A 10556-nucleotide genomic window follows, 5' to 3' on the forward strand; every position below is an offset into this window, starting at 1 on the left:
GCCGTGAACGCCAAGGGTATAGGGATTGGGGCAATTTTGATCTCACCTGCCGGTCAGCATTATCCCGCCACAGCTAGACTTCGTTTCTTCTGCACAAATAATACAGCTGAATATGAAGCCTGCATTATGGGCATACATATGGCAATCGATCAGGATGTCAAAGACTTACTGATTATGGGAGATTCTGACCTGATCATCCGGCAAGTTCAAGGCGAGTGGGAAACTCGGGATGTCAAGCTTATCCCATACCGACAACATGTAGAGGACCTCAGTAAGCGCTTTACCTCAATAGAGTTCAGGTATATTCCGAGGTGTCACAATGAACTGGCAGATGCACTTGCTACTCTGGCTTCTATGCTACCCTACCCGGGCAACGCCCACGTCGATCCTTTGGAAATCCAAATCAAGGAAAGACACGGTTACTGCAGTGTAATCGAGGCGGGATCAAATACGCAGCCTTGGTACCATGACATCAAGAGGTTCCTGAAGACGCAAGAATACCCCGAGCACGCTACTGGAGATCAAAAGAGGACCATTAGGCGACATGCAAGTGGTTTCTTTTTGAGCGGTGAATTGTTATATAAGAGGACTCCGGACCTCAATCTCTTAAGATGTGTCGATATCGAGGAAGCAAGAAAGATCATGCACGAAGTACACGCAGGTGTGTGCGGACCTCACATGAACGGGTATGTCTTCGCGAAGAAGATCCTTAGAGCAGGTTATTACTGGATGACCATGGAAAAGGATTGCTTTAGCTTTGTCCGGAAGTGTCATCAGTGTCAGGTGCACGGTAATTTGATTCATGCACCTCCCACGGAACTGCATCCCATGTCCGCACCTTGGCCATTTGTCGCTTGGGGCATGGACGTCATTGGACCAATTGAACCAAAGGCTTCGAACGGACACAGGTTTATACTGGTTGCCATCGATTACTTCACAAAATGGGTAGAAGCTGTCACTCTCAAGTCGGTCACCAAGAAAACTGTGGTGGATTTTGTACACTCAAATCTTATATGTCGCTTCGGTATTCCTGCGACTATCATTACGGATAACGCAGCAAACTTGAACAGTCACTTGATGGGAGATGTGTGTGAGCAATTCAAGATAACACACAGGAATTCCACTCCTTATCGGCCAAAAGCCAATGGTGCTGTGGAAGCTGCAAATAAAAACATCAAGAAGATTTTGAGGAAAACAATACAAAGTTCCCGACAGTGGCATGAACAGTTACCTTTTGCATTATTGGGGTACCGCACTACGGTACGCACATCGGTGGGAGCGACTCCTTATCTTTTGGTTTATGGGATCGAGGCTGTAATACCGGCAGAGGTAGAAATCCCTTCGCTTCGAATCATTGTCAAAGCAGAAATCGAGGACAGCGAGTGGGTTAAGACTCGGTTAGAGCAATTGACGTTGATTGATGAAAAGCGGATGGCTGCAGTTTGTCACGGACAGTTATACCAACGAAGGATGGCCCGTGCTTACAACAAGAAAGTCCGACCCCGGAATTTCGAAGTAGGACAATTGGTACTGAGGCGTATTCTGCCGCATCATGAAGAAGCAAAAGGAAAGTTTGCCCCAAATTGGAAAGGCCCATACATCGTAAGGAAAATATTGCCAAGAGGAGCATTGTATTTAGGTGATATCGAAGGAAATGACCCCGACACAGCAGTAAATGCAGATGCAGTCAAGAGGTACTACGTCTAAATCATACTCCAGTGGTCCTGACACGTTTGAGAATGGCGAAGGTTTTATCCCCCACTACTCCCAAACACTACCCAATCCTCTCTACAAAAAGAAAAAAAAAAGAGAAACAAAAAAAAAGAAAAAAAAACAAAACAAAACAAAATTTGATTGAGGCCTGAACTACGTTTGACTTGATTCCGAAAGGATACGTAGGCAGCCTCTCCCTGAGGTTCAGTCACACCAACAATAAAATCCCATCCACCCTGAAATTGAAAACCGGGGCACGTCGAGCAGTTGAGAAGTTAGTATCACTACCTCTCTTTACCAAGCACAAGCCTTCAAATCAATTACCAAATATGGTGGGGAATCAATAAGCGTCACAAACGAATACCATCACACTCTAAATTGAGAGAGATAAAATGAGAGAGTCTCGGCGGTGAAAACCTTCGGGCACCACGAGGCGACGGGAGTAGAGAAACCAAAATGAGAGAGCTTGTTTAGTAAAAACTTGCAAAGAGTGCTATCAAGCGATGACAAGAAGAGAAATGAGAGAGGTCAGCCAGCGAAAACCCGCAAAGGGCGCTGTTGGCCGAAAAAGAATGACGCCACCCCAAGAAAGTTTTGGCAGAGTGCCACCAGTTTGGAATCACAGATCCGTTCTGGTTCAGGAAAACGCAAGCTCTTAGAAGATCAGACGTCCAGTCCAAAGAGCATGTCATGTCATTTAAAGCCAGCGTTATCTTCCTCAGATAAGTCTTTCTCGTCCCAAAAAGGGTATTCCCTTTTTGATTTGTTTTCCCCTTCCTTTGTGTCTTTTCGAATCCCTTGTGCATTTTTAACACCGAGTTCAGGACACACCGAAAAGGACAGGTGGCATGGTTTGTTTGCACGGAATCCCGTCTCATGGAGGAAAGCGCCTCATCTCGTTGGTATGATTGCCCAAGCATGATTGAATCATGACGTTTGATGGTGTTTCAGAGTAAAGAGGAAAGAGAGAAATCTTGAAATCCTCCCCAGCAAGGCCGCCTTCGGACAAATCCCCACAGAATCTCCCCCTGTACAAATCCCCACAGAGTCTTTCCTTTTATGCAAACTCCCACAGAGTTTCCCCAAAAAAAAAAAAATGGAATCTGGAATCTCCCCAGCACGCCCCAGCGAGTTATTTTGTAAATATTCCCCACAAAGCTTCCTTTTGTACAAATTCCCACAAATTACCCCCAATAAAATCCCCGTTGAGAACCTCCAATCAAAACGGGACAAAAGAAAAAAGAGGCCTTACGAGGCAAGTCATCACAGAATCTGGAAATACAAGCCTGAGTAGTCTAAAGGTTTCGCCATTCGAATCAAATCAATGGAGGAATTTCGCAACAGAAATAAAGACGCAAGAAAGCAATTGGGAACGATCAAGGTCACCAAACCGACCGTCATTTCCAAACTAACAAATGATTCTTTGTCTGAAAGTTTGAAACAGATCCGATCCAAGACAACCGTGCAAGAAGCAGGTGTCGCCCAAAGAAGAAGGTGCACGGGTACAGGAAGTACTTCGGCAATGATGAATTCACTCGAAAGGTAAGCTTCCACGAAACTCCCTTTTATCTTCTATTTAAAACAGGAAAACTCAAAAAAAAAAATAGATCGGTAGTATTCTCGAGCTTCTTCAGCCAATAAGCATTAGGGTTTTAAACCCTAAACTGAATTTTCCTTTCAGCTAGCATTAGAGTTTTAAACTTTAAACTGAGCTTTTCCATGCAATCAGCATTAGGGTTTTAAACCCTAAACTGAATTTTCCTTTCAGCCAGCATTAGAGTTTTAAACTTTAAACTGAGCTTTTCCATGCAATCAGCATTAGGGTTTTAAACCCTAAACTGAATTTTCCTTTCAGCCAGCATTAGAGTTTTAAACTCTAAACTGAGCTTTTCCATGCAATCAGCATTAGGGTTTTAAACCCTGAACGGAATTTTCCTTTCAGCCAGCATTAGAGTTTTAAACTCTAAACTGAGCTTTTCCATGCAATCAGCATTAGGGTTTTAAACCCTGAACTGAATTTTCCTTTCAGCCAGCATTAGAGTTTTAAACTCTAAACTGAGCTTTTCCATGCAATCAGCATTAGGGTTTTAAACCCTGAACTGAATTTTCCTTTCAGCCAGCATTAGAGTTTTAAACTCTAAACTGAGCTTTTCCATGCAATCAGCATTAGGGTTTTAAACCCTGAACTGAATTTTCCTTTCAGCCAGCATTAGAGTTTTAAACTCTAAACTGAGCTTTTCCATGCAATCAGCATTAAGGTTTTAAACCCTAAACTGAACTTTTCCTTTCAGCCAACATTAGAGTTTTAAACTCTAAACTGAGCTTTTCCATGCAATCAGCATTAGGGTTTTAAACCCTAAACTGAATTTTCCTTTCAGCCAGCATTAGAGTTTTAAACTTTAAACTGAGCTTTTCCATGCAATCAGCATTAGGGTTTTAAACCCTAAACTGAATTTTCCTTTCAGCCAGCATTAGAGTTTTAAACTCTAAACTGAGCTTTTCCATGCAATCAGCATTAGGGTTTTAAACCCTGAACGGAATTTTCCTTTCAGCCAGCATTAGAGTTTTAAACTCTAAACTGAGCTTTTCCATGCAATCAGCATTAGGGTTTTAAACCCTGAACTGAATTTTCCTTTCAGCCAGCATTAGAGTTTTAAACTCTAAACTGAGCTTTTCCATGCAATCAGCATTAGGGTTTTAAACCCTGAACTGAATTTTCCTTTCAGCCAGCATTAGAGTTTTAAACTCTAAACTGAGCTTTTCCATGCAATCAGCATTAGGGTTTTAAACCCTAAACTGAATTTTCCTTTCAGCCAGCATTAGAGTTTTAAACTTTAAACTGAGCTTTTCCATGCAATCAGCATTAGGGTTTTAAACCCTAAACTGAATTTTCCTTTCAGCCAGCATTAGAGTTTTAAACTTTAAACTGAGCTTTTCCATGCAATCAGCATTAGGGTTTTAAACCCTAAACTGAATTTTCCTTTCAGCCAGCATTAGAGTTTTAAACTCTAAACTGAGCTTTTCCATGCAATCAGCATTAGGGTTTTAAACCCTGAACGGAATTTTCCTTTCAGCCAGCATTAGAGTTTTAAACTCTAAACTGATCTTTTCCATGCAATTAGCATTAGGGTTTTAAACCCTGAACTGAATTTTCCTTTCAGCCAGCATTAGAGTTTTAAACTCTAAACTGAGCTTTTCCATGCAATCAGCATTAGGGTTTTAAACCCTGAACTGAATTTTCCTTTCAGCCAGCATTAGAGTTTTAAACTCTAAACTGAGCTTTTCCATGCAATCAGCATTAGGGTTTTAAACCCTAAACTGAACTTTTCCTTTCAGCCAGCATTAGAGTTTTAAACTCTAAACTGAGCTTTTCCATGCAATCAGCATTAGGGTTTTAAACCCTGAACTGAATTTTCCTTTCAGCCAGCATTAGAGTTTTAAACTCTAAACTGAGCTTTTCCATGCAATCAGCATTAGGGTTTTAAACCCTGAACTGAATTTTCCTTTCAGCCAGCATTAGAGTTTTAAACTCTAAACTGAGCTTTTCCATGCAATCAGCATTAGGGTTTTAAACCCTGAACTAAATTTTCCTTTCAGCCAGCATTAGAGTCTTAAACTCTAAACTGAGATTTTCCATGCAATCAGCATTAGGGTTTTAAACCCTAAACTGAACTTTTCCTTTCAGCCAGCATTAGAGTTTTAAACTCTAAACTGAGCTTTTCCATGCAATCAGCATTAGGGTTTTAAACCCTAAACTGAATTTTCCTTTCAGTCAGCATTAGAGTTTTAAACTCTAAACTGAGCTTTTCCATGCAATCAGCATTAAGGTTTTAAACCCTGAACTGAATTTTCCTTTCAGCCAGCATTAGAGTTTTAAACTCTAAACTGAGCTTCTCCATGCAATCAGCATTAGGGTTTTAAACCCTAAACTGAATTTTTCATTTAGTCAGCATTAGGGTTTTAAACCCTAAACTGAACTTTTTCTTCCAGCCAGCATTAGGGTTTTAAACCCTAAACTGAGCTTTTCCATGCAATCAGCATTAGGGTTTTAAACCCTAAACTGAATTCTTCCTTTGTTCGGCGTTAGGGTTTTAAACCCCAAACCGAACCTCTCCCCAGCTAGCCGGTGTTAGGGCTCCAGCCCTGAACTGAACATGCATATCCTCTTTCATCAATTTTATGAACTTCCTGGTGAATAATTAACAAAATTTTCCTAGTGAAACTGGGGCAGAAAATTTCGTTCGTTTGTTTGTTTTCTCCCGCAGGTCTGACCTCGAGCCACATGGATCGAAATGACCCACGAGATAAATCCCAGTTCGGAATCAAAGAAGAAAAAGACCAAAGAAGATATCCCGAGATATCAGAGTAAAGGGAAAGCAGATCGACTCCAACATTTGACTAAGGTCCTGAACTCTGCCAGTCACATTTTATTCGGTGTCCCGGAGATTAAACAAGTCACCGCAACTCGCAAGCATCAAGATTCAGATCGGAGTCTACAAGCAGAATCAGCTAAGACCCAAGATCAAGTCGTAAAAGAATCATAGATAGGAATCTTGTAACTAGCAGTTGACATGCATATAAGTAGTTAGTTCATTTTCCAATTTTCGTTTGGTTGTAATAAGGCGGTCAGTGACGTAGCAGTGACAACAGCAACAGCAGTAGCAGCAAGCATTGCAATCCCATGGTAGTCCCAGCTACCAAAACTTCCCGAACTACATTTGACCTGATTCCTGTTTAGCCCAGGATATGTAGGAAATCTTTGAAGCAAGATTCGGTCAGATCTTTTAAAAACATGCTTCGTACGGAGTAGTCCATAGGCAAAAATCGCTCACGCACGCTCACTTTATCTTTGCACGAAAACTCTTCGTGTTTCCGAACAAAGAGGGGCAGCTGTGAGCACGTGATTTTTGTTTCGCGAGACAATCGCTCCAAGAGAAATAAAAAATAACAACAATTGATCCCGTTGTACAATTTTGAGATTTTTACATGGCACTTCGTTAATTGTTTAGGACTTTGGCCCATTTTTTACTTTATTAAAACAAAATACAAAAAATGTACGTGTCATGCATGATCTGAACTGTAACATGATTGTTAAAAAGAAAAGCATGAACGGGCATCTTTGCCTTTAATTTTGTTCTGTTTAATTTTTACCTGTTTTGAGTCATTTTAATGTGTGTGCAAATAATTGTGTTAGGTGTTTATTTTAATTTGATTTTACTTAGTTTTGTATTTTTATAATAAAAGAAAAAAAAAGGAAAGACCCCTTCCGGACTTGGGCCAATTTGTTAAATTGGCCCAACAAACTCAGCCCAAAACCTAGGCCTGCCCGGTCCAGTCCAGATGATGCCTAGAGAGAGTCCAAACGACGTCGTATGGATACAGTTTGATCTGGGCCGTTGATCTCAGATTGATCAACGGCCAAGATCACATTTCCTATACCCACGAACAGAACCCGACCCGTTTCCACCCGGACCGACCCAAACCCCTTCAGGTTGAAACGACACCGTTACCCATCAGCATAAAAATCCTGGCCCTTCATCGCAGCTCATCCAACGGCCAAGAATCGACCCCTCACTAACTATATAAGCCTAGGCCTTTACCCTGCCCCCCTATCCTAACCCCCAGGCCTTAGTCGTCCCCTCCACAGACCTCAGTCCTCCAAACCCTAGCCGCCCCTGTATACTTTCGCCATTAAAGCCGGCGACATGGATGCCGGTGACCTTCCCCTGAACACCATAGAACCCCCATGCCATCCTGAACCTAAATCTACCAACCACACACTTCGAATCACCCCCCAGGTCCTCGAATCTTCATTTGAAGATTCGAGTCAAGACTCGATCTACACCAACCAACCCCAGCTTCATACCAGACACTCCCCAGACCCCCTCGTGACCAAACCATACTTGGTTTGGTCCGAATCTGATCAGGGAAGCCTGAATCCCAGATCTAAGTTTGAAAGTTTTGTGTCCTTCATCACTGGCCCATGCCAGTCCGAGCCAAAGAGATTAAGGTCTAATGGACCTTAATCGAAGTGTTTCTCATCTGAGAAACACTTCGATTAAAGTCCGTTCAGCCTTAAGAGAGGTCTGTCCAAATTCGAGTTCAAATTTTTAACTTTGCAAGCTTTAAGGTGAGTTTGTTTTCTTTCCTTTATTTGTTTTAGTCCGTATGATTTGTTTTAAATATCTGGTCATGTTTTGTTTCAATTTTTGTCTTTAAATTTTACCACCTTCTGATTGACCACTTTGCCTGAACCACTGTGTTTTGTTTGAACCCCTCCTATTCTGATAAGACATGTATATTGGTTGTATCCCAAATTTGTACTGACTTACTGATTCCTCAAAGTATAATCCTGCTTAATCATTTTAAGTCGAGTCATGTGTCCCATGCTTTTGAATGTCTGATTTGGCTACGTTTGTGTATGTTAATGCTAATATAGTCGAGTCGACATGTGTCGTCAATTAGTTTCAACTGTCTGAACAAAGTTAAATCGATTTGCTTCTATTGAACATTTGCCTGAATCAATTAAGAGCCAGTTTGGTTCACTTATAGCTTTTGGATTGTTTGTGCTTAAATTCTGAATTGGAAGGCATGTGCACTCGTGCACAGCATGTGCATTGGTGCATCTCATGTGCTTTGTGCACAGCCTGTGGCCTGCATAAAGGTCCTTTGTTTAATTTTAAAAATGGTTTGATAGCATATGCTGTCAACATATTCTACTGCCCATACCCTGCTTTAAGTTTAAAAAGTATTAAACCCTTTAAAAGTAAGTCTGCCAGGGAATGTTGATGGGAGTTATATACTTAAATAACTAATTGGGATCTGAAAAGGAAAAAGACACATGGGAGGGGTACGGTGACATTTTGAAAAACAGGCTGTTAAAAGAGATGGTGTTGAGGCTATAAAAGAAGGAGGACCAGACAAAAAAAGAGAGAATGAGAGAAAGGGAAGAGAAAAACAGATAGACTGTGAGGAATTCTTTGAAAAAGAGAGTTGGAATACACACTAATTAGAGACACAGATAGAGCACACAGAGATAGGGAGAGATACTAAGAGGGAATATCTTGAAGTTCAAATTTTTAAATCCAGAAAACTGGAAAAGAATCTGTCTGATAACTCAGACAAACAAAACCAGAAATTGCTTCCTTTCCTTTTGTTTCTGACTTCAACTAAATCCGGACCTATTCTGTGCAATACTGAGTTCTCACAAAAACTGAGTCTGCTTGTTTATTGTTTGTTCTACTCGAAAGTTTAGTTTAGTTGAGGTTGATCTCACTCCAATTGTTTGACAGTTGTAGTTGCTACTCTACTATTTCTTGTTGCTGTTGCTATACTGCCCTGCTGCTACTGTCGGTGCTGTTACTGCTGCTGCATTTGTTCATTGTTACTCTACTAATTGCCCCTTTCTTCAATTGCAAATATTCCCAGGTACACAATCTTTGAACCTTGTATTGTTGAAAGTTTGAAGTTGAAGCAGAAATAAAGAAATGAATGCCAGTTTATGTTATAGCATTGGTGTAAAAAGATAGTTCGAATGTTAGTTGGGCCTGTATTTTTACTGCGAACTGCAAATATTTTGTATAAACTAGCATACATTCTGTTTAAGATGAACTGTTAGATAGCATGGCTCAACAGTAATGATAGTATGACATAGACAGCATGTTTTGAGTGTTTAATATATGTTGTTAAACATATTATCAACTTCTTAAATTATCTATTATTTTTGTGGAAACACAAAATTTTCATTCATTAGCTAATAAGATTACATACGGCTAAGGTCCCATTGGGATTCCTTGCATTTTGCACCCTTAGGGTTGTTGATATTAGTATTACAATTAACAAAACGGTTTTCAAGTTCAGTCAAGCTATTAAGAACATAAATAGATACAAGCCTATAGCTAGTTGATTCGTTTTTATCATCATGGAAGAGCTTCAAAAAGGCGGCAGGAAGGTAACTAACAGTTGATAATGGGCTGCTGCTTGCTTGCTTGGATTTTTCAGTAGCCAAAAATTGAGTAAATTTATTTTCTTCCCTAAAGTTATACCGGATCGGTGGGTTCTTTAGTCTCCTCGGTAATAACCTGTACTCATTAACCAATTTAGTATAGTGGGAGCAATTGTTATGTCCAATTAAGTGGATGACATTCGTAGCATCAATTTTAATTTCCAAATTATGAAAATTCTTTTCATAAGATAATTGTAGGCCAGTTTTAAGGGCCAGTAATTCCATGTAAGCAAGAGTGTAGCCATAAGCTGTGTTGTAGTATCCCAGAACCCAATCCCCATGAAGGTTCGAAAGGCGCCACCAGTGCCTCCTTTCTTATACTTATCTTTAAAGACACCATCAATGTTAAGCTTGATAAATGCTATTGAGGGAGGAAGCCATTTGATTGTGATGGATGAAGTGTGTGTGTGTGGGGGGGGGGGGGGTGTAACGTGAAGAGTTTGAATAGTATTTGTATTCCATGCAACACATAATCACAGTACATAAGGGACGTTGGTTGCAGAGGTTGTTAAAGAATTATTGTTTCTATTAAGCCAAAGATGCCAAATAGCAAATGGCAAGAAGTATTGTCATGGGCTACCTAGATGAACAGAATTAATGTGAGCTTTTTTGAGTAAAGTAAGCCAGTATTCAGTGGAGTGGTCTAATGGTAGAAAGTTAGGACAATCGTTTAATTAGATATGTTTGATCAATTTTACTTTGTTTTTAAAAGGTACAAATATATAATGAAGCGTATCTCATCTAATACTTTCTTATAGATGATATTTCCAATGTATGGTCCTTCTAATTCTGAAAATACAACTTAAAATAGGCTATGTGAAAAGCCATGTTAGTGGAT

Source organism: Nicotiana tabacum, chromosome 1 (assembly GCF_000715075.1).
Source record: "Nicotiana tabacum cultivar K326 chromosome 1, ASM71507v2, whole genome shotgun sequence".
NCBI classification, from domain to species: Eukaryota; Viridiplantae; Streptophyta; class Magnoliopsida; order Solanales; family Solanaceae; genus Nicotiana; species Nicotiana tabacum.